Source organism: Panthera onca, chromosome X (assembly GCF_046562875.1).
Source record: "Panthera onca isolate mPanOnc1 chromosome X, mPanOnc1 haplotype 2, whole genome shotgun sequence".
Lineage (NCBI taxonomy): Eukaryota > Metazoa > Chordata > Mammalia > Carnivora > Felidae > Panthera > Panthera onca.
The window spans coordinates 38373194-38398495 of record NC_138357.1 but is presented as its reverse complement, the minus strand read 5'-3'; the positions used below and the strand labels follow the sequence as shown (position 1 = coordinate 38398495).

At 46.6% G+C, this 25302-nt stretch overlaps 1 protein-coding gene across 2 annotated transcripts in view; it reads left to right on the top strand.

Moving 5' to 3' along the window:
* The window catches only part of PAK3 (p21 (RAC1) activated kinase 3), a 249095-nt gene that overhangs the window by 42067 nt on the left and 181726 nt on the right, over nucleotides 1-25302 (top strand). Inside the window, exons 1-2 of one of the 2 annotated variants that reach the window (XM_081793299.1) lie at nucleotides 1339-1492; nucleotides 2611-2706. The gene's annotated coding sequence lies outside the window, so the exon portion shown is untranslated. Of the gene's footprint in view, nucleotides 1-1338; nucleotides 1493-2610; nucleotides 2707-25302 lie in introns of those variants that run through there. The other variant, XM_081793298.1, reaches the window with a different exon arrangement.

Sequence of the window (25302 nt, the reverse complement as noted above, 5' to 3'; positions counted from 1 at the left end):
TTTACAGCGGTGTGTGCACAGCATCATCAGGAAATTGTCAGAATAATTACTGAGCACCTACTATGCGCAAGCCAATGCACCATTCATCCAGGGTACACCAAGGACGTGAAGGCCTAGCTACCTTCCCTGAGTTACAGTCTAGCTGAGACAAAGGGACACATGTGAGCGGAAAGAGAGCCAGCCAGCACTGCAAAGCCAGTGGTGACGGGGCCTGAATGAAATGTACAGACTGTACAATGAGAGACACTATGGTGGACAGGGCAGATCATGGAATGGTCCGCATGGAGTGGAGGGTTCAAGTAGTGCCTGGCAGATGATCGCCTCTCCAGTTTCTCCACATGGCTGGAAGACAGAAGCATGCCTTTCATGAAACCAAATCACAGCCCAAGTGGGACAGTGGGCGTGGGTCCTAACACGACGGGAGGGCCTCGTATTGTAAAATGGTCCTAACACCTCACAGGGCTGTTCTGAGCATTCAGGGTGGTGATGTGTTTTATGTATGTATGCATTTGATTTATTTTATTAAAAAGGTTTGTAACTTTATTTATTTTGAGAGAGAGACAGGGGGTGGGGCAGAGAGAGAGGGAGAGAGAGAGAATCCCAAGCAGGTTCTGCACTGTTAGCACAGAGCCCGATGTGGGGTTTGAACTCATGGACCGTGAGATCATGACCTGCGCCGAAACCAAGAGTCAGATGCTTAACTGACTGAGCCACCCAGGCGCCCCTCTGCCAAATTTATTAATGTTTATTTTTGAAAGAAAGCGAGCTAGTGAGCGCATGCTAGCGGGGGAGGAGTGGAGGGGGGGCGGGGGGGGGGACAGAGGATCCGAAGGGGGCTCTGCACTCACAGCAGAGAGCCTGATGTGGGGCTCAAACCCACGAACTGGGAGATCATGACCTGAGCCAAAGTCAAACACTCGACTGACTGGGCCACCCAGATGTCCCAAGGTGGCGATATGTTTTAAACATTTAACATCGTGCGTGACACAAGATGAGTACTAAAGACGTGTTAGCGGCCATTAGTTTCATCATCTATTTTCTTTTTTTTTTTTTTTCTTTTTTTTCAACGTTTTTTTTTTTTTTTTATTTATTTTTGGGACAGAGAGAGACAGAGCATGAACGGGGGAGGGGCAGAGAGAGAGGGAGACACAGAATCGGAAACAGGCTCCAGGCTCCGAGCCATCAGCCCAGAGCCTGACGCGGGGCTCGAACTCACGGACCGCGAGATCGTGACCTGGCTGAAGTCGGACGCTTAACCGACTGCGCCACCCAGGCGCCCCTCATCATCTATTTTCATCTTCCAGGGAAGTCAGGGCGCTTGGGGGCCTGCCCGATACTAGTTGCAGTACCTTGGGCAAGTCAGATCACCTCCCTGTTTCTCACTTTCCCGGGCTGTCCTATGGGAACGGTCCTAGTGCCAACTGAAGAGGGCTGCCCTGAGGACTGACTGAATGAGTCCAAGCGAAGTGCTCATCACAGCGCCTGGCACAGGGTAAGCACACGATACATGCCAGCTGCTGCACCTCGTATGGGCTGGTGATCGTCCACGTGATAAGACCGCATCACAAAAGGCTGGGGAACATAAAACCGTGAAAGCACCCCCAAATCGTACTACTAAGACACAAGTCCTTGTTATTACTTGGAGATCCAGGTCTGAAAGCTGAAATTTTTCCTGTTGAGAAAACCAAGAATGAAGAGAAACGGCAGGGATTTGGGATGCAGTGGTCATCGGGGGAACCATTTCCTGAGCACCTCCTCTGTGCTAGCCAGTGCAGGCAGGACCTCACGGGGTTGATCTTTGCGTCTACCCCTGAAGGAGGTGAGGGAGCCAGCCATGCATGTATATCAGGGAAGAGCAGTCTGGGCAGAGAGAACAGGAAGAGCAAAGTTCCTGATTTAGGAGCATGCCTGGCATTTACGAAACAGCCTGGGTGGCTCAGTCGGTTGAGCGTCCAACTCTTGATTTCGGCTCAGGTCATGATCCCAGGGTTGTGGGACCAAGCCCAGAGTTGGGCTCTGCATTGAGCGTGGAGCCTTCTGAGGATTTTCTCTCTCTCTCTCTCTCTCTCTCTCCTTCTGCCCCTTCCCCCGCTCATGTTCTCTTTAAAAAATAAAAAAATGAAATGAAATGAAATGAAATGAAATGAAATGAAATGAAATGAAATGAAATATAGCTGGGAAGCCCTGTAGCAGGAATGGAGCGAACAAGGAGAAGGGTAATAGGATAGAAGGTCAGAGAAGTCACAGGGGCTGCTGGTTTAGGGCTTTGTGGGCCTTTGTGATGATTCCCATCTTAACAGGGGGTGAGATGGAAAGCCGAGGATCTTGTCCAGGGAGGGACAAGATCTGACTTACGTCAGCCATTTGGCCCTCCTAGAAACAATGGGTTTTGCCCACCAAAGGCCTTGGATGATAATAAGCAAGAGACGGTAAACTGTTAGCTTGGATTACGTGGTGGGTCAACTGAAACCCCCAGATCTTTTTTGAATCGTTTGTTTGTTTTTACGCGAGCTGCTGCCTCACAGAATGGACTCTTAAACTTTTAATTGAGGATGCTTACTTTATCTTACAAATTTTACCTTTCTTTTTTTTTTTTTTTTTTAATTTTAGCTCACTGTTCCAGCCCATCTGAGCTCACTTTGAACCTCAGTTCTGTTCTTCAACGTATTTGAGATCCCTGCGAGCCTCAGGTTGTCTTCAGACGTGGTAAGTGTATTTTCTGTGTCATCTAAGTTACTAATAAAACTGGGAAAGCCTCGTGGCCTTTGGAGACTCGTTGGTTGTCACCTATGCTTTGGTTAAAATTCTTCCATCAATTGCCGATCCCTTTGACTTACTTGTGTTATAATCTGGTTAAGAAAGACATTGTTGTCTTGTATTAGTGCATTCACGAGAAAGTTACAGGAGATCATTTCAGACGCTTTGCTGAAGCCAAGATACGTTGTCCTTATAAAAGGCGGGATGGATAAAGGTTGATGGCACCTTTTGGTGTGTAAAATGGAAACTATTATGGTTTCTTTTCAACTCTAAAAGTAGCATTGGCTTGTTGCACAGGTCAATAGCATACCAAAGTGTGTGAATTAAAAAATGAAAGTCCCTCTGTAATTCTTTGTGCCAATACCCTACCAGATAACTGTGGTTAACGATTTTGTGCAGATGTGAACACAGATCTGTGATTGAACTGGGGTCATACTGTAGAGAATGTTGCGGGACTGGCTTTTTTTCACTTAACAATCTTTTGGAAACATCTTTCCTTGTCAGAACCTATAGTGTGACTTCATCCTTTTGGACGACAACCTAGTGTTCTGTTCTGGGGATGCGTCTCAATTTATCTCATCAATCCCACATGGATGGACATTTACATCATTGACAAATTTTTGCCATCATAAGGAGTGTTGCATGGTGAACATTCTTTGCTGGTTTTCAGTGTTGTGTTGGGTGCTGGTTTCTGGATCATCTGGATGCCATGTCCTTTTTGGATCTTGTTGTCAATGTTCTAAATTCCAAAGGCTACTTTCTACCAAGGAAAGAACTAAACGGGGTCCTGCCAACTCCCTACTCGTCATGGTTTGAGCTTGAAAATCTATATCTTGTCTGCCCTTGGAGTGGGGGTAAAACTGTTGGCGCTCTCAGAGACCTTCGGAGGACCGAGGCACCCCAAGACCAAATGCTGAGTGACAGACAGTCTCGAAGGGAGGCTCAGCCTCTGGCTGGCACAGGCAAGGTGGTTAAGAGCAAAAGGGGGAAGGAGAACTGCCTTGCCATTGAGGCATTATTGCCCATCGGACACCCTCAGCTCTGGAAAGTAGGGCCACTTACTGAACCTCAATAAGCCCCTCCTTTCTCATCTTGACACCTTTCTTCCTCCATGGGGTCTCCCTCTGTGCACGTGTGTGCCTCCTACCTACTCTGCATTTCTAGAACACTTTAAGAGCGTGGGATTGAGAGTCAATGCTGTGTTTGAATATCAAAGCTATACCTGCCTGGCTCTGTGATCTTGGATGGGTCACTTATCCTTGCTGGGCCTAGTTATCCTCATCTGTGGAATGAAGGTATACCTATATAAGATACTTCAGAACGCCAAACCCAATGCCTGGGCTGATACGAAGCACTTCATGTTAGCTGCTATCACCATCATCATCACCATTATGGCTGATCATATTACCTACTCCACAGAGTTGTGAAGATTCAGTGAGAATATATGTAAAACACCCAACTCAGGGCTCAGTATAAATTGAGTGCTAAATAAATGATAGCAGTTATTGATTGCATTTATATCTCCCCTCAGATACTTACCTCATTATGTCTTACGTTACCTCTATTTGTGATCATGTCTTGATCTCTTCCTCTAATTTGTAAGTTCCCACGAGAGTGAAGGTCTCTTTCTCTCTTTTCCCTCTCTCTTCTCCTCTACCCAGGAAGCATAAAACACCCAGTGCTGAGGATTAGTAGTGGGGCTCTTTAAAATTTACATGACTGAACATTGCCATCACTTATTCTAAGCCCCTCTGTCAGGGTATTGTTTTATGGTTACAAAACATCTCTCCTTTTAACTGATCAACAGAGCCTTTCCCTTAGGGCGGGTCATGGCATACATGTTCCAACCACTGACCCGCTGATCACAGAATTACCAATGTGTAGTATCTTAGCTTTGGCAAGTTTTCCAGAAAACAGTGGCCTTGGGTGTGTGTTCATCTGAGCAGATTGGATTCGCGTAGCACTCTCAGGCTTCTGCTCTCCAGACGGAAAAGAATCTTAGGCACCCGTCTAGTCCAGGCCACCACCAAGTTCCCTTTAGACTACCACAATGTAGTCTTCTAGGTTGTTTCCGCATTTTCACCCACGCCCTCCACACAGCAGCAAGAGCAGTCTTTAGAAAATAGTCAGTTAGGGGCACCTGGGTGGCTCAGTTGGTTAAGCGTCTGACTCTGGATTTTGGCTCAGGTCATGATCTCACCACTAGTTAGTTCGAACCCCCGCATCGGGCTCTACACTGACAACTCAGAGCCTGCTTGGTATTCTGTTTTCCTCTCTCTCTGCCCCTCCCAAGCTTGCTCTCTATATCTCTCTCAAAATAAATAAAAATAAACTTTAAAAAAAAAGAAAATAGGAAATTAGATCACATCATTCACCTCCTCAAAACCTTTCAATGCTCCAGTCCTCATGTAGACTCAAGTCCAGTCTTCCCAAGGTCAACAAGGCCCTGCATAATCTGGCCCCTGCATATCTCCAAATTCATGTTGTTTCACTCTTCCCCTTGCCTGCTCTGCATCACCCACATTGGTCTATCTGTTGTGAGAATACACCAAGCTTATTCCTGCTTCAGTGCTTTTGTTCTCTTTCTGCCCGCCACCAGGAATTGGATCCCACCCATGCCCCAACTTTCCCATGCTTCCTTTTGTCCTTCAAGTTTCAACTTAGATGATACCATCTCAGAATGGTATCATTCATTTAGGCTTTCCATGTATACCCTATGTCAAGTAGCTTCCCATTGGTTCATGTGCCCCCTTGTTGATCTCCATTGCACTGGTTTTCAGTCCCTCACCTCACCTTAAGAATCACTCAGAGAGGGGTGCCTAGACTTAGGCCGACTTCAGCTCAGGTCATGATCTCGTGGTTCATGGGTTCGAGTCCCGCGTCGGGCTCTGTACCTCGGAGCCTGGAGCCTGCTTCAGATTCTGTGCCTCCCACTCTCTCTTCCCTCCCTTGCTTGCGCTGTCTCTCTTTCTCTCTCAAAAATAAATAAACATAAAAAAATTGCCCTGAGAATATGAAAGAAATGGCCGGGCCCCTTGTAGACCAAGGAAATCAGAATCTCCCAAGATGAGGCCCAGGTCATCCGTATTATTAAATGTTCCCCTGGTAATTCTAATGTGTAGGCAAGGTTGGCAGCCTCCATCGTAATGTATCAGTTCTTTTATTTTCTTCTTAGTACTTATCACAAGATGTGTAATTACTTTCATTCATTCATTTGATAAGTATTTATTGGGCTCCTACTGTGTGCCCGGCTCCATTCAAAACACAGGGATTAAAATAGTAAACACAAAAAACACAAATTCTAACCTTTATGAAACTTCCGTTCTAGTGAGGAAGACAAACAATAAATAAGATCAGCAAATATACATAGTTATACAGCTTTATGTATACATACATATGTATATAGCTTTATATATATGTGTGTGTATACATATATATATGTGTGTAGATACGTATATACATATACATGTGTGTATATACATATATACATGTATACATATATGTGTGTGTCTAGATACGTATATACACATATGTATGTGTATACATACATATGTGTATATACATACACACACACACACACACATATATATAGTATTGTGTGATAAATGTTTGTATCATCCCCTGCAAATTCATATGTTGAAAACTTAACCTCCAATGTGATAATATTTGAAGATGGGGCCTTTGAGAGGTAATTAGGGTTAGATGAGCTCATAAGGGTAGGACCCTGGTCTGATGAGATTAATTCCCCTATACGAAGAGAGACCAGAGAGAGTTGTTCTCTTCCCCATTCCACCCCTTGACATGCACACACGCACACACACACACACACACACACGAAGAGGCCATGTGAGCATACAGCAAGATGGCATCCATCTGCAAGGCAAGAGAAGGACCTGAGAATGAAACCCACCTTTCTGATAACTTGACCTTGGACTTCCCAACCTCCAGAACTGTGAGAAATAAATTTCTGTTGTGGTATTTTGTTATGGCAGCCTGAGCAGACTAAGACATAATTATGTGTTAGATTATGATAAGTGCTAAGGAGGAAAAATAAAGCATAAAATGGAAATATGATTTTTTGGAGGGGAGGGAGAAAAGTTTTTGACAGAGCAGCTTAAAAAGGTGAATCTTGAGTAAATATCTGAAAGAAGTGAGAGATCTAGCTCTGTAGCTCTCTGAATATAGAGCATTCAAGGCACAGAAGAGTAAGTACAAAGGCCCTGAGGCTGGATTATACCTGGTGTGTTTGAGGAACAGCAAGGGGGCCAGTATGGCTGAAGAGTTGAGAACAAGGGGCAGAGTGCGTAGGAGATAAATTCAGAGAATAGAAGGAAGCAGATAATGTGGAACCTTAGAGATCATTGCGAGAGGTTTGGTGCTTACTCTGGGTAAGAGGGGTTATCCCCGGAGGACTTCTAGTAGAGAGTAGCATGATCTGACTTAGATTTTAATAGGCTAACTCTACTTGCCATAGAGAGCTCAAGGAGGAAAAGGGTGGTGGCAGCTAAACCAGCGAGGAGGCCGCTGCAATAACCAGGATGAGAGCCAATGGTGGCTTGGAGAAGGGTGGTAGAAATGGCAGCACCATGAGAACCCCTGAGAAATGGTCAAAATCTGCATGTATTTTGAGAGTTAGGGTGTATAGGGCTTGCTGACAGACTGTGTGCTGGGCATGGGACACAGTGCACAGTCAAGGAAGACACCATGGTGTTGGCTTGAGCATGCAGAAGAATGGGCTTAGTTTTGAACTTGATCAACTTGAAGTGCTTGTTAGACCTTCAACTGGAGATGTCAAGTAGAGAGGTAGATGTACAATCCTGGAATTTGTAGGTCCTGCTGGGAGATAGAACTTTGGAAGCCACGCGATTGGATGAAACCACTTAGAGGGTAAGCTGAGGGTAGAAAAGAAAAGAAGCCCAGAAGCCTGAGACCTCAAACACTCCAAAGTTTGGAGGCTGAGTCGAGGAGCAGGAAGCAAAGGGGACTGAGCGGAAACAGGCTGAGCAGGAGGAAGAAAACCAAGAGAATGTGGTTTCCTGGAATCCAAGAGAAGAAAGTTATTCCAGGAGGAGAGAGTGGCCACTGAATGCTGGACACTGCCGAGAGCTTGAGTATGAGGGCGACAGAGAAAAAAACCACTGGATTTTGCAACATGTAGGTCACTGGCGATCTTGGTCAGAACAGTGATGAGAGGGAGTTCCAGAAAGAAGGGAAGGAGAGAACTTGGAGACAATGAGCATAAACAATTGCGCCCAAGGTTTTTGTGCTAAAAGGAGGACAAAACTGGGGCAGTAGCAGTATCTGAGGGGAGATTAGCACTTTTTTAAAATATGAAATTTATTGTCAAATTGGTTTCCATACAACACCCAGTGCTCATCCCAACAGGTGCCCTCCTCGATGCCCATCACCCACTTTCCCCTCCCTCCCACCCCCCAGCAACCCTCAGTTTATTCTCAGTTTTTAAGAGTCTCTTATGGTTTGCCTCCTTCCCTCTCTAACCTTTTTTTTCTTCCTTCCCCTCCCCCATGGTCTTCTGTTAAGTTTCTCAGGATCCACAGAAGAGTGAAAACATATGGTATCTGTCTTTGTATGAGTTATTTCATTTAGCATAACACTCTCCATTTCCATCCACGTTGCTACAAAAGGCCAGATTTCATTCTTTCTCATTGCCACGTAGTATTCCATTGTGTATATAAAGCACATCTTCTTTATCCATTCATCAGTTGATGGACATTTGGAGATGAGCATTTGAGACAGGGTTTAATTAATTTGGAGGATGGGAGAAATAATATTTGAATGACAATGACCCAGGCTCCCAGATGAGAATGTAAGCTGCTTGAGGGCAGGGACTTTGTCTTGGGCATCCCCATCACCTTACATGGTTTCCAGCACAGAGTAGGCACTCAACAAATGTTGTTGAGTACTTGAATGGTGAAATGAATGAAGACCTAAGTGGAAGTAAATATCAAAGAGTTGAGCGGCAGGATAAAGCAGCAGATGAATTGAGCGGCACCCTGGCTTTTCATTCCAGTCATTCCTGCCACACTCCTGGCCCGCCAAGCTCACCCCCGGGCCAGACAACTCAAGCACGGTTCAGTGTGGCACGACTCTCTTCACGGAGAGGGCACGCTATGTCTCTGTAGTCATGTGTTCCAGGGAGAAGACAGGTGTTGGGACTGTAAGAACTAGGCGTGGCCACACGAGACGGCAGCGCCCGGCAGGAGCCACTCCTCGCCATCACCACCCTCTGGGCGTGGTATGTCTGTGGCATGGGGCGCATGTGAGACACGTGCCACACTGGCATCGCAGCCCACCCTTGCTGACCGGGGGGTACTTGATAACCTCCTGAAGCTCAGGCCAAAGAGTCGCTGAACACAGAGTCCACAAAGAAGAAGCCGGTGACCCAGCTATTGCATATAGAAGACACTCGCCAACTTTTGGATGAATGAACCCTTGGGGACTCTGGGAATTGACGCAAGGGTGAGGAAAGAATGCTTCCTTTGCCATGCCTTCCCTGCCGTCGCACTTTATGCCCAGACACAGCTCCGTGCGGGGACATGGTCAGCTTGCAGGTGCACGTCCTGGACTTGGAGGAGGATACAGGGAAACCCCCATAGTTACTTGGCAGCAGCCTGAGACAGACCTTTTCCAGCTCCTCACCTTGCATCCAGAGGCTCCACCATTGTGTTTAGCCTTGAGTCCAGAAAGTTCGCAGCAACCAGCATCTACCTAATACCTGATCTGGATGACATCTTGTGTATTTTCTCATAGTTGTTGTTCTGTCTCACTACAGAATCACATTCTGCGTGGTTCTCACTTACAGCATCAGTGTGCTCTTTTAAAACTGTAAAAACAGGGGCGCCCGGGGTGGCTCAGTCGGTTCAGCGTCTGACTTCACCTCAGGTCATGGTCTCGTGGTTCGTGAGTTCAAGCGCCGTGTCGGGCTCTGTGCTGACAGCTCAGAACCTGGAGCCTGCTTCGGATTCTGTGTCTCCCTGTGTCTGCTCCTCCCCTGTTTCTGCTCTGTCTCTGTGTCTCTCAAAAATAAATAAACGTTAAAAAAAGAAATCTTCAAAATGTGAAACAGATAATATCATTCCTTGGCTTAAAAGCCTCCAGCAATTTCCCATCACACTGCGAATTGAGTCCAGCTTTCTTCCTCGGCCACCAGGACCTGGCAGAATCCAGCCTTTGGCTGTGTCTTTAGCCTCGTTGCATTCTCCTCCTCCCCCGCCCCTGTAAAACCCATGGAGAAGGCTCTGGAGCCCTGACAGCGTTCTGTTTTTGGTACATCTGGTAGGCTGACTTGGGTGCTTGCCCCTGCTACAGTGATACTTCCCTAGGAAAATGCCTTCCACCATCCAAACAACCATCCCAGAAGCCTTGTTGACACAAGGTAGAAGCCGCCCCTGGTTGTCAGTCTACCCGCTGTTCCAGGGATACTTGGTGTGTAATCTTAGCACCATGTCTCTCAGTCGTACTGCAAGATCGTAGAAGGTTGACAGGGTCCCAGACACCACCCAGCACCAAGAAGCATGGGATGCTCAGAGGCAAACCGAAGCCCAGATTCTCATTCTGTGACTGCTGGCATTTGGTGAGACAGCACTGTATGTGTAGGGGAGGACAGGAACAGCGCTGGGCTGGAAAACATGAACCACTTCTTACTCCAGCTCTCTGGCTCACGAGCTGGGAGACCTGAGATAAATCCTTTGCATTCTCTGAGCTTCGATTTCCTTATCAGTCAATGAAAGTAATAGTCTCTGCCCCTAAGGCGTTGCTTTGAATACCTTGAGATGATTTATTGGATAGTGTTCTGGAAGGTAGAGCAATTTGCATAATGCCTATTGAGTGCTTACCGTATCTCAGATACTGCTCTAAGCGCCTCACGTGTATTCGCTCCACATCAGTCTTCAGACAAAGCCCCCATGTGTTAATATTAAAAGTATCTCCACTTTAAGGAGGAGAAAAATGAGGCACAGAGAGGTTAAGAGATTTGTTCACACTGTGTACCTGGTAAGCGGCAGAGCCAGATCGTGAATCCAGGTAGTCTGGCTCCAGAGCCTCCGGATTGAGCCACTTAACTTACATATGCAGGGTAAGGGGTTTTATCTGGGCCACGTCTTAGTCCCTGCTACTATAACGGAATACCATAGACTGGGTGGCTTATAAACAACAGAAACCTATTTTTTGCAGTTGTGGTGGCTTGGAAGGTCCAAGATCCACGGGCTGGCAGATTCAGTGTCTGGTGAGGACCTCTCCCCGGTTCATACACGGTCATCTTCTCACTATAACGTCACATGGCAGAAGGGGGGGGGGGGGGGAAGAAACTCTGTGGGATCTCTTTTATAGGGGCGATGATCCCATTCATGAGGGCCCAGCTTCGTGACCGGGTCACCTTCCAAAGGCATCACATCCAAATACCATGACATTGGGGATTAGGTTTCAACCCAGGAATTTGGGGTGGATACAAATGTTCAGTCTATATAGCAGGAAGGGAGGGTAGTATTTTTTCAAGTTAAAAAAAAAATCACCATCATTTTGTCCAAGTGTTCTACCATGTGGCCCACATGCTACTTGGGTTCCTTTGCCTGTCACTGTTTAGTTTTGCGGCAGGGGACCCTTACCCTACCTCATCCGTCTTACTTCCCCCTTCCTCAAAGCCCCACGAGGTGCCAGCATACGTGATATTCCACAAAACATAATTTTCCCGTGTCCAGAAAGGAGTGTGGGCTCGTAGTGGTCTGGTCCCTTTGTGTCTTCACAAATCCTGAGCACTTCTATGTGTTAGGCCCCGTTCTAGTGAACTGGAAATACCAGAGCGATGAAACAATTAAACAGCCCCAGCCGCCACGACTTCTCCTCTGCAGTGTGTTTGGCCCGATGCATGATCTTGATCTCACCGTGAGGTAGCACCAGGCAAACTTTGAAGGAAACTATCACATAATTGGCCTGCACTTGTCAAATTGTCACAGTTAGGAAAGCCAAAGGCCGGGGAACTGTCACAGATTAGAGGATGCTAAGGAAACACGACAACAAATACAATATGAGCTCCTGGATTGGCTCCTGGCAGAGAAAAAGGACATTAGTGAGAAAGTGGGGAACATTCGAATAAGGTCTGCAGATTAGTTAATAGTGTTGTATCACTGTTAATTTCCTGGCTTCAATACTTTTACCATTATTATGTGAGTTGTTAATATTAGTGGAAGCTGTGTGAAAGGTTTGCGGCAACTCTCTGTGTTAGGTTTACAACTTTCCTGTAAAGTCTAACAGTATCTCAGGCAGTTTGAAAGCAAGCTGGCAGGCCTAGAAATGGTAAACGCCAGAAGGACATGGGCAGGACACTGACAGTGTCCGTTGTGCTGCCTGAATCTCAGCTTCCTTGTCTGCCAATTAGACCCAATAATTATGTACTATTACTTATCCTTCTTATTAAAGAACTTGCATGGGAACCTGTTTTTGAAGTATTATAGAAATATAAGCTCTAAATATCCAGTTTCGTGATAGAAGCTACGAAAGAAATAAAAAGATCATCACTCCATCTCCAGAAAACAAAATTTAATAAAAGTGCTTCAAAATAGAAAGTTTAAAGTATCCCTGCCTTCCTGGGGCTTACCTTTTGGGAGGGAAGTGGGGGAGAGACAGAGAGAGAGAGAGAGGGAGACAGAGAGGAAGAGGGAGAGAGAGAGGGAGAGGGAGAGAGAGAGGGAGAGAGAGGGAGAGGGAAAGGGAGAGGGAGAGGGAGTTAATAAATAAAACAGTTAATTGTATCATATATTACAAGGCAGTGGGTGCCATGGAGAGAAATAAAGAAGGAAAGGCAGATAAGGAGGAAGAGAGGGGTAGTTCTGGGATGGGATGGTCACGGAAGGCCTCACTGAGAAGATGGCATTTGAATAAAGACTTTAAAGGAGAGAGGAAGCAAGAGCCCTAAGAAGGAGCATAACATTCAGAAGGAAGGGCAAGTGCAAAGGCCCTGAGGCCTGACCAGTTTAAGGAACAGTAGGAAACCCAGTATAGCTACAGCAGAGTGAGCAAGGTCAGTGTGCCTCCTTCTGTGTTCTTAAAGATATCGGAAAGAAACTGGCCACAGGGGGAGGATCAGGGGAGGGAAACAATAGACACTGAATAGAGGTTTCCAGCAGAGTCGCAGATGACAGAAACACAAAGGGAAGGGAAGAGCAAGGAAGTGAAGTCCCTGGAGTCTAGAATACCTGTCCAATTTCTGGTGAGGAACCAAATCGTTATTAAGCCCCGTAACAAGGTTCTGAGTCTCCCGTGCTTCGTTCCCCTCCAATCATTGAATAATGATACTCCAATCATTGAGTTAATGCTGAGTGTTGTGGTAATACCACAGCGTGAGGCATCTTTACTATTTCGCCTTAATGAGAAGCATAATTGATAGCATAGAGGGGTGGGCTGATTTTTCTTGGGCTGCTACGTGGGGTTGATGAAAAATCCAGAACGTCTTTCTGGTTTGGTTGATTTTTATTATCAAAAGTCCTCAAGTAGGGGTGCCTGGGTGGCTCAGTCGGTTGAGCGTCTGACTCTTGATTTCTGCTCAGGTCATGATCCCAGGGTCGTGGGATTGAGCCCCGTGTCAAGCTCCGCGCTGAGCCTGTTTAAGATTCTCTCTCTCTCTCTGCCCCTCCCCAGCCCTCGTGCTCTCTCTCTCTCTCTCAAAAAAAAAAAAAAAAAGAAAAAGAAAAAGAAAAAAATCCTCGAGTCATTCGGTTAGTGTCATTTGGACGTCTGGGGCCCAGGAGCGTATGCACTGAACAGAATGCAGGCAAAGATGCCCCACAGGAAGCAGCCCCCTAGTCTGATGTGTGCCTGCAAAAGACAGGCGGAGTACCAAAGGGGTTCCCCGGAGGCTCCTCAGCTGGCAGCCATGGCCCACGATGCTTTCTCTTCCAACTGTGGAGGAGCAGGAATGCACACAGGGAAAGCCAGCCTGCTCCACGGCAGGCTTCTAGACAGCAGTGGAGCTTCTGGAACATGTGAAGCCAACCAAAGCCACAGGTGTGCTGGCCTTGTCCTTACAGCGTTACGAACACTGGGTGAGAAGACTCGGTGGATAGTACTCCACAAAGTGTAAGACACATTGCGTATGTGCGAGATGTTACCGCTATTGTTTTTAGGTCCCTTGGGGAGGTATAAAGAAAGGAGACGTACAGCTACAGTGCTCTCTGGTCCCCTACCTGTCTAGCTTTATAGAGGGACCATTACCTTCCTTTTAGAAGCAACAGCTACCATCTTGAGCATTTAATCTGTGCCAGGCACTATGGTAAATGCCTTGCATGCATGATCTCAGTCAGTCTTCACAACAACCCCACGTAAGAGGTACTGTTTTTCTGTTTAAAGGGCCCCTGGGTGGCTCAGTCAGTTAAGTCCGACTTCAGCTCAGGTCACGATCTCACAGTACGTGGGTTTGAGCCCCTCGTCTGTCTCTGTGCTGACAGCTCGGAGCCTGGAGCCTCCTTCGGATTCTGTGTCTCCCTCTCTCTCTGCCCCTCCCCCACTCGTGCTCTGTCTCTTCCTCAAAAATAAACATTAAAAAAATAATAAAAAATGAAAACCACTGGTCTAGACAGAAAGGCAAGGCGCCAAGTGCTGCAGACTTCAGGATGCGTCCGGAGCATCAGCTCGCACACTGCAAAGGGTAGTGTTCATAGGGAAGGCATAAGACAAGGACTGTGGCTCTTGAGCCCCACCTGCATAGCAGTGTCACCTTCAAACACTCATAGCAGTGACGGATGGACAGACACAGAGTGGGAGGGAGAGTGGAGCCAGCACTCATTCATCCGCACGTGCATGGGAGATAATGCATTTTGGCCAACTCGGCAGTTCGGGAGATACGTCGGCTTCTCTGCTTGCTGCTGTGGAGGGTGCATCCCTGCCCTTGGACAAACCCCCGTGCAAGGTCGGAGAACCTCCGAGTTGGGAAGGAGCTTACCTACCCCTTCACCCACCATCTACTACATCCCTGCTGATGCACCTGTCTGGCACTCTTTTGGCTTCAGCATTACAGGGCCACCGTGATAGTGAGCTTGGCTTCCTGTAAGACAGGGTGGAGGCAGATAGGAGGAGGAAACACGTGGACAGGTGACTACAATAATAAAAAGTGGTAGTAGAAGCACTACAGCCAGTGAGTGAGAAGGAATGAGTCTTAGCCCTAGGAAGTCAAGACTTCATTGGGCAGACACAGTGGAGGAGGAAAAGAGGCTTGTCGCCCTATTTCCATGAACAAGAACACAGGCACCAAACACGCAGGACAAATTCGATGAAACCTATTTCGACAGGCCTAGCCAAGAGGACATGCTCAGGAGTGAGGCTTTTTACTAGCTGCCTGACCTTGGGCAGTTACTGAATACGTCTCAGCGTCTATTCCTCCGTGCTTGGAAAATGAAAGTAATACACATCATCGGATTGCGGGAGGGGGTAAATGAGATAATGATAGGAAGTAGCTAACACAGTGTCTAGCACATAGCAAGCGCTCCAAAACATAGGTGGCTACTTTGCTTTATATATAATAGCTAACAAGATGGTTTGCCTGGAGCACTGGATGCAGGGCTAGGAGCAGTGGAGGTAATGTTCGGTAGCAGGTTGTGGCAAGGGCTCTGAACGCCAAACTAAGGATTGGGGGCTTTTATTCTGAAGGCAGGGGATATGTGTATTTGGAGGATGGATTGGAGCAGGGGGATAAGGAAGAGGGGGAGTTACGGAGCTATTGGATGGAGTAAGACTGAAGTTCAGAGTGGGGATATTTGAGTCAGCGTATGGCTGAACTCCTCTATTACATATAAACCTGAGTTGAGGTTGACAGAGGCTGACATATGTGTCTATATGGGTACCTATGTATATATTAAACGTATATGTTTAAAATGTACAGATGTGTACAACGTATGTATGTATATATACTATGTTTAATATACATATTAAATAACTAGAAAAGGAAAGCCAACAGTTGGAGAGAATATTAGCCAATTTTTAAATGGTTTTATTTATTTTTAAAAAATTTTTTAACATGTTTATTTATTTTTGAAGGAGACAGAGACAGAGTGCGAGCAGGGGAGGGTCAGAGAGAGAGGGAGACACAGAACCTGAAGCAGGCTCCAGGCTCTGAGCTGTCAGCACGGAGCCCGATGCGGGGCTCGAACCCACAGACCGCGAGATCATGACCTGAGCCGAAGTTGGACGCTCAACCGACTGAGCCACCCAGGCGCCCCTTAAATGGTTTTAATATGAAAGGCAATCCCTTTGTTAGCTTGAGTCCAACTATATGAAATATCATATTCTATGAAAACATTTCCCAAAGCTGGCCTTTTCATAAGGAAATTTGAGATCTGTGCAGTTCACACATACTTTATAAATTTAAGCACATTCTGTCTTACTGGCAGGGACAGAAATCTGTAATAAAACAAGGAGTCCTCTGATGAAAGACGATTAGAAATGGCAATGAGAGTGCACATGGGGTCCTAATTAAGGAATTTTCTAATGGTTGTCTAGGAATACAAGTACCCGCCATTTGGACTTTGGTGATAACTAGAGAATTCTTTAGTTCCTAATCAGGATGAACACACTTCAAAATGTTCTCGAGTCCTGGGCCAAAGGGAATGATCTCATTTGGCACATTACTGAGCTCCTGCAAAGAGGAAAGACACTAACCGCTCACAAATATTTTGCCATTGACTAACTGCAAAGATGCATCTGTTAAAGCAATCCATCTGAGTAGGCTCGTTCCCTGGAATATTAAAGAATATCAATACAAACTAAAAGCAAGTCGATTTGTCAGGCATTTACAAAGCCGCTTTGAAGCCGAACAATCCCCTTTCTGCCTTCACCTTTCTTCCAGAATGTATTCACCCACACATACAAATGTGGACCCAGCCTCCTCTGTTCGAGCCCACTCAAATAAAGCCGTCTTTTCTCTGGCGGCAGTGAAACAGATGTTTGGGTGCAGGAGGGACGGTGGCCTCGCTATTTTCCACGCTGGGGAAACTGTTTTTGCAGCAAGCCGGCTAAATATTCTGAACTGTCTGTCGGTCAGCTCCCTCTCAGACCTGCCAGGCTTCCCCTTCGTCTGCTACCAGATCAAAACACAACAGATCCACTGAAGCAGTTAAACGGACCAGTTAGGTTGACCCAGATTCTTTGAGGAAATGCAAAAAGCCTGCTGGCTCATGGGATTAGCTTTAGTTTTTCAGTCGCTCCCCATCTGCACGTTACCTTCTTGTCCACTACTGCCCCAGATGGTCACATCTGCTCACCTCAGCAGCCTGCCTGCCAAGCCAAGAGAATCCGAGAACAGTCTAGCTCTGGGAAAGCAATCGTCCAGCCCTGGAGAAACTTTGCGGCCAGACCAAAGGGAGATCTGGTGCTCACCTTTATTGATTGGCTGTATCCCTGGTGTTCTCCCACCATCCGCCCTCGCCCCTCTGCGGTCCGAGGTGATGTAGCCAACTTGTTAGATGAAGCTTTGCGGAGAACGCAGCGCTGTGCATATACCATTCAAGCCTTCATTTTTCATAAAGAAAGAGGGACTGTGCTGAGCAGCTGTAGGGGAAATAGCAGGATGGAAAAATGAATGTTTTGTGTCCATTAAAGAGGTGGTGTCAGAAGGCCCGAGTGGCTAAGTCGGTTAAGTGTCCGACTCTTGATTTTGGCTCAGGTCATGATTTCACAGTTCGTGAGTTCGAGCCCCACGTGGGGCTCCAAGCTGACAGCGTGGAACCTGCTTGAGATTCTCTTTCTCCCTCTCTCTCTCTGCCCCTCCCCTATTTGTACTCTCTCTCTCTCTGTCTCTCAGTATAAATAAATAAAAACTTAAAGAGAAGGCAGTGAGGAAAGGCACAGGGAACCTCATAGGCAGTTAGTGATGTCAGAACTCAGATTAAAGGAGACACTGACCTAGACAAAGTGCTCTCAGGGCTTACTCTGCTGCTGAGAATTCCTATCCCTCTGACATACAGGGCTCACAGAAAAAGCCTATATACCACAGGGTTTCTTTTAGCCCCAGCTGCACATTAGAATCTCATGAAGAGGGGCGCCTGGGTGGTTCAGTCGGTTGAGCGTCCGACTTCAGCTCAGAAGTCTTGCTGTTTATGAGTTCGAACCCCGCGTCTGGCTCTGTGCTACAGCTCAGAGCCTGGAGCCTGCTTCGGATTCTGTGTCTCCCTCCCTCTCTCTCTCTCTCTCTGCACCTCCCCCGCTCACACTCTGTCCCTCTCTGTCTCTCTCAAAAATAAACATTAAAAAAAATTAAAAAAAAAAAAAGAATCTTATGGAGAGCCTAAAAGTGTATATGTACAGCCCCCTCCCTCAAAGGGTCTGTTGTAATTGGTGTGGGGTTAGGGCCACAGCATGGGTACTTTTTGAAAGCTCTCCAGATGGAAAACAAAATTGCCATAAAGGACATCATTGAGACAATTGGCCGCATTTGAATATGGACTGTTGATTAGATATTATTGTATCCGCATTAAAATTTCTGAGCCTGATAAATGCACTACGATTATGTAAGAGACTGTCCTTGGGCTTAGGAAATACACACGTTAAGTATTTAGGGGTGAAGGGCACGATGTCTGCAACTTACTCAGAAGAATTAGGAATAAAAAAAACACAAGGAAGCGTAGAGAGGGAGGAATAAAGCAAATATGGCAAATGCTAACATTTGGTGAATCTGGGTGAGGGCTTACCCTGCTGACAAGACTTGTTTGTACTATTCTTAGAACTCTTCTGTTAGTTTCAGAGTATTTCCGAATAAAAAATTCTAAAATGACAAAACCCAACAACAACCACAGACACAAAGCCCAGCTCCCCAGATGAAATAACGTACAGCCCAATTTGGAAACCATTGGATTCAGAAAAACAGAGGGAATGGGGACCTGCTCTATATAGGTGACAACGAAAGCTTTTCTGAGGCACTGTCCTGTACCATCCAGTGCCTCTCCCGCTGAAATGCTCATACAAATCTCCTGATGATCTGATTAAACTCAGTGTCGGATTCAGAAAGTCTGCGGTGGAGCCTGATAGTCTGCGTCTTTAATAGATTCCCCAGTGATGCCAACGCCACTGGTTCATGGGCCACCCTTGGAGTGGGAGAGCTCTAGGAGTGAATTACCTGTCCGTAAACCTGTCAAGCAGCAGGTATTTTGGAACCACATACTTTTGGGCCCAGCACTGCAGCAGAAATTCTCCAAATAAAGTAGGGCGGGTGGGCAGAACTCCGTGGATCGGCAGCCCATCATCTGGACCTCTTGACCGTGGCAACTCCCTGTGAGCCACGTGATCTGGCCCTGTGGTCCATAGAATACAACACACATAAACAAAGGCTTGCAGCAAAGGGAAGGGGGGTGTGAAGCAGTCTCTTGAAAAGCCAGCCCAAGATACAGGTCAAGGGAGAAGTTCAGCCCCTCCTGGTGGGTGGCATTTGGCACCCAGCTGAGGCTTTGGCGGAAAACAACATGATTCTGACGAGGTGTCAAGGTACAGGCTGCTGGTTGTGGCATGCTTTGAGTTTGTTGCTTCTGCTGTGAGAGGAACCCAAATGTCTCTTCCCCGATGGGAACAGATGGAGAACAGCCCCTGCCTCCATCAGAAGCTTCGAGGCCTCGCTTCCTTCCCTTCCCCCATGATAGCTCCTTTCCCCTCTGCCTTCACGCTATGATCATGCTTTCCGTGCATTGGAATGGAAGCTAGCTTGTTATTTGTTAGCTCCCTTATTTATGTCCAAACTAAGGTCAACTGACATGGATGTACAGAAAGTCAATGCGGCTTTACTGAGTACCCAGCCCCAGAGAAGGGTGTGGAAGACAAATGAGAAAGGCACTGGAATTGGTCGATCCTGGGTTTGCTCGTAGTTTTGCTACTAAATAGCTAGATGAGCTCCGACAAGCTACTTCACATCTATGAGCTTCAGGGCCCTCAGGGGCAAAATGGGGCCAATATTAGTATTAAATTCATAGGGTTGTGAGCCTTAAAATGAGACAGAGGGCATAGCAAGTGTTCAGTAGATAGAAGATGGAGTACTTGCTTTGATGGGTATTTATTGAGTTTCTTCTATGTGCAGACAAAGAATAATTCAAGTCTAGTCCAGCCCTACTTGCACAACCTTGGACGAGCTACTTTGCTTTTTACCTCTTTGAGTCTCAGTTCACCAGCTCTTCAGTGAAGCTGGTATAAATGAGTAACTTGAAGGATTGCTGTAAGAAACAAATAAAGCCAAGCATGTTCAACACATGCCAGGCACGTGAAAAGTGCTTAGCCAACGTGAATTATTATCATTGCTGTGATCACTATTCCTATCAGCCCTTCTCTGAACTCCTTTTTTTTTCAAAAAAAATTTTTTTAAGTTTATTTTGAAAGAGAGAGAGAGTGAGGGAGGGAGGGGCAGAGAGAGAGGGAGAGAGAGAATCCCAAACAGGCTCCAAGCTGTCAGCACGGAGCCTGATGCCAGGCCTGAACTCAAGAACCGTGAGATCGTGACCTGAGCTGAAGTCAAGACTCAGACGCTTCACCGACTGAGCCGCCCACGTGCCCCTAAGCTCCTTCTGATTATGAGTAGATTTACTTAGCAGCCAAGTGCTCTTTAACATGGTCTTTTGCAATCTCCACCAGTAGATCTTCTCCCAAACGGCATTATCATTTCCTTGAGGGCGGAGGCCACGTCCTTTGTACTGTTTGGTGCCTCAAGCAGAGAACACAGCGCCACAAGCACAGCCATCAGCTGGCTTCACCAGCTGGCTTTGAGCTTTAGCATGTCCTGGAACTTCTAGAGCTTCCATTCTCTCATCTGTAATATGGGTGTGACAATAATTCTGGCCTCTGGGGCTCGCTGTGGGGATTAAAGCCCGGCACCTCGTGGGAACTTGATAAAGACGAAGTATTTAACGACTAAGTGTCATTACTATCTAAGAAAATTCCTGCAGCCAAGGATCACAGGAACTATTCTAAGAAATCTCTCTCTCTCTCTCTCTTTCACACACACGCGCGCGCACACACACACACACACACACAGGCATGCATGTGCACACACACGTACATACACATGCCATCACCACCACTGTGAGTGGGCAGCACAGAGAAGACAGGTTACAAGGGAGACATAAATAGGCATTCACTGCCTATGAGAGGCTCTTTGAACCCCAGCCCAGGGCCGTGTCTGCATAAACTTCTGTTTGGAACTGTGGTGCCGTGGGTCCCTGTTTTTATTTTTGTTTTTTTATATTGAGGTAAAATTCATATAACGTATACTTAACCATTTTAAAGCACACAACCCAGCGGCATTTAGTACATTCACAGTGTTGTGCTACCACCAATCCCCATGGGACACCTGGGTGGCTCAGTCAGTTAAGAGTCCAACTCTTGATTTTGGCTTGGTCATGATCTCACATTTCGTGGGATCGAGCCCTGCATCAGGCTTTTTGCTGATAGCGTGGAGCCTGCATGCGATTCTCTCTCTCCCTCTCTCTCTCTCTGCCCTTCTCCTGGTCTCTCTCACTCCCTCTGTGGGTCTCTCAAAAATAAATAAACATTTAAAAAAAAAGGAATCGCTCACCCCTTTGGGGCGCCTGGGTGGCTCGGTCGGTTAAGCATCCAGCTCTTGATCTCAACTCAGGTCATGAACTCACGGTTCACGAGTTCGAGCCCTGCGTCCGGCTCTGGGCTGACAGCGCAGAGCCTGCTTGGGATTCTCTGTCTCCCTCTGTCTCTGCTCCTCCCCTGCTCATGCCCTCTGTTTCTCTCAAAATTAATAAAAAAAAAAAACTAAAAATATTGGTCACCCCTTTAAGCCGTCTGTATCTAGAGGATGGCTCAGCGCATTCACTTCTCACTCCTCCTGCCACTCTGCACCCCCCACTTTGTTCTTCCCTCTCCATTTTCTCAATTGCTCCTCTCCTCTCTCTACCTCTCTGCTCTATGGAACAACAGGGTAAGTGTCTCTTACTGGCATATGTGTTTAAGGAGAGTGGGGGTGTGGCCCACTGGAAAGATGCCGGGCCCAAAGGGTGGCACCGGCAGAGTGTGGGTCGGGGCTGTTGAAACCACGTTTTGCCATGACTGGATGCAGGCAAAAAGCACAGTGGCAGCTGCACATTGTTGCCTTGCCTTCTGGTGGCCACGGGGGCGACAGACAACATGAAAGGGATTATGACCAATTATGGCCTCCAAGGACTGCAGTTCCTTTTGTTATCCCCTTTCCCATCTTTGGGCTCCTCGTCCTGACGAATACATTTGCTCTGTGTCAAAGCATCTATTACAGAATAACCTTGGCAGGCTCCACGGCCTCACGAAGATCGACTTTGTATTTGTACGCGTGAGCAAGCGCCACATCCTGAGCATTTTAAAAGATAGGAATAGTTTATAGGTTCTGAATTTTTCCTGAGTGCCAAGCGCTGCGCTAAATGGGGTTTGTGGGTTATCCCATTGAAGAGTTCTTTTTAAAAAATGCTTATTTATTTTTTAAACTCTTGGTTATTTATTCATTTATTTTGACAAAGAGAGAAAGAGGCATGGAGGGGCAGAGAGAGAGGGAGAGAGAGATTCCCAAGCAGGCGCTCCACTGTCAGCAGAGCCCAGTGTGGGGCTGGAACTCACGAACTGTGAGATCATGACCTGAGCTGAAACCAACAGTCAGATGTTTAACCAACTGAGCCACCCAGGTGCCCCTAAATGTTTATTTATTTTTGAGAGAGAGAGAGAGCATGTGCACATGGGAATGGGGGAGGGGCAGGGAGACACGGAGACAGGGGATCCAAACTGGGCTTTGAGCTGTCAGCACAGACCCTAATGAGGGGCTCAAACTCACAAACCGTGAGATCATGACCTCAGCCAAAGGCTCAGACGCTTAACTGACCGAACCACCCAGGCGACCCCACTGAAGAGTTCTTACGGTGTCTCTAGGAAGTAGGCATTGTTATCACCTACTTTTTTACAGATGAATAAACTGAGGCATGGAGCTGGGCAGTGATTTGTTCAAGGCCACACAGTGAGTAAATAATGTTCTACCCTACTAAGTAATACTGTGCCCCCATAAATCTCAGCATGGATGTTAATTAGTTGGTTGAACAGAAAAAAAAAATAGTGTGCAGCAACCACATGCAGTAGCTTCCTTCATTCACTACCCAGATTTTAGTCCTGGCTCACGAACTGCCTAGCTTTATGACTTCGGACAAGTCATCTAACCCTTCCAAAACGGCTTCTTCATTTAAGACATTTGGGCAATCTTCTTGTCTTAGGTCCCTCAGGTTTTTGAGTATCAGGCGATCATCTGGGACACTCTGTGAAGGGTAAAGTTGCCATGCCAGTGTCAGGGACTGATATCACGAATAATGGCCTCATGGGCGTAACGATGGTGGGAAGACGCAAGTGCCTCTGGCTGAATCAAGTCCTGGACAAGGCATTCCCATTTCTGTTCTCCATGCTGTGGGAACATTCGAGCACTAACCACCTTCCCTGAACTCCGTATCTGTGCCTTTCATCAAGGGTAGTTGGAATAGCGCTGACGAAATCCTCAGCCTTTGGTATGTCAAGACACCCAGGGAAAGCCCTCCGAGAAGTCTCCAGCCTATTCCATATTTGCAGACTCACAGCCTACCCGTCCCAGATGATTATGACTGTTCATGATTTGGGTTGTTATTCTCTGGGGAGGTGGAGGGGCAGAATGAAAAAGGGGAGGGAGGCAGCAGCAGGGGGCAGGCAATTTGGTCAGTGGGGACTCGATCACGGGGCTTGCCAGTTTCCCGATTCCTTGAAACGAAGGTGCGATTTTGAAACATGGCTGCCTCTTATTCACACAGAGGAGGTTTACACACAAGGCTGTGTCTGCCTTCCCATGAAAGTTACCTATATTTCCCAGAAATGTTGGGAAGGGGTGATACACTCTTCCACCTTTTCCCTCCCTGCAGAGTAAGCAGTAGTGACAGCCTGGGCCTGAATGCTCCCACGACCTTCCTGTGCACAAACATGTGCAGGCATGGTGCATATCAGTTGGGGACATTACCCTTTGCACTAGAGTTGGGATCGTGACATACACGTTTCTCTGCAGTTTGGCCTTTGTTCTTAAGGGGGGGATCACAGAGCTTACGGCATGTCACTGGTAATAGATCTGGCTCATTCTTCCAAATGGTTGCGTGACAGTCCGTAATATGAATGTACCAAGATTTATTCGGCCATTCATCTATCGATAAGCACTCAGGTGCGGTAGAACTTTACGGTCATTCCCCTGCAAAAGGGCAGCATCTTCATTAATCTGTGCCTGTTTACCAGTGTGGAGGGGAAAGATTGCTAGGTCAGAGGGTTTTAATTTACCTGTGGCAGGAATGCTTGGCTCATATTTATAAATAGCATTCTGATTCTCTCCTCTTATTATCGAAAAATTTGTTCATTTGTCAAGCTGACGTTATGTGCCTTCTTAATAATTAATGTACTGCCCCACAGTAAAGGATATGAATTCAAAGAGACTTGTAAAGAGTGGGCAAGTAAAGATATGATCTTCTCTTCCGTGGGATCTCAGACAGAAGTGGTTTTGTGTTATAAAACTCCTGGCTGGCCACATACCATTTTCAAGGCATGTATAAGATCTGCATCAAAATCCTTTGGCATGTGTAGGATACTTGATGCTTTTTCAAGCACTTTATTTCATTTCCCCCTTCCAGCAGCCTTGTATGGCAGGCGCCACTCTCCCCATTTGACCACAGAGAGAATTGGGTCTGGAGAAGTAAATGACTTGTCTGAAGTCACACAGATAATTGGCAAGAGGGTGAAAAGGCTTGAATTTGGGAATCCCCATCCATTGTTCATTCCACTCAGGGATGAGGGGCATAACGTGAGATCTTAATTCCATTTTGCATTAGGCCTCTGCTTGAGTCTCATTTGGCCCAACCCAATTTCTCTTTTACTCTAGGCATACAGATCCATGCTTCTTCCCATGGCTGATTTAACACTGATTGAGCACCAGTAATGTGCTAGGTGCTCTAGAGACCTTTGAATTAAATCTAGTTGCTGCCCTGTAGCTCCCAATCTCAATTTGTTAGAGCCCAATCTAAAATAGTTATTGCTGTGCACAGACAGTACAGGCTTATGAGAACATTTCTTCTCTCTAAGCTTGTTTCGTACCATTTTTCCTTAGGACCCCCAGGGGAACTTCTTGTTGTCAGATAGGAATATCTGGTAACTGGTCTTTGAGTAGTCCTGAAAAATAGCTCCTTATTTTGCCCCACTTGCTCTCTTAAAGATGAATGTGTCAGTTTGTGTTCTCTTCCGGAATAACAGATAGAGGCTGGTTTTCTCTTCTGACGAGTCAGAAGTGCATCTCACTCAACATGGAATGATTGGAGGCACGTCGGAATGGTGTCTCCGATCCCACGTATTTTCCTTCTCAGCTGAAATGTCGTTTTTAGAGATATGACCCTTTGAACCCTTCCTGACCCTCACATCCTCTCAGCTATGCTGTACTGACCATGTTGCGTGTATGTTTTTTGGAATGTTTTGAACATCTCTTCTTTTTCTAACCGTTCCTGCTGCCATCGGCCTTGCCACCTTAAACAG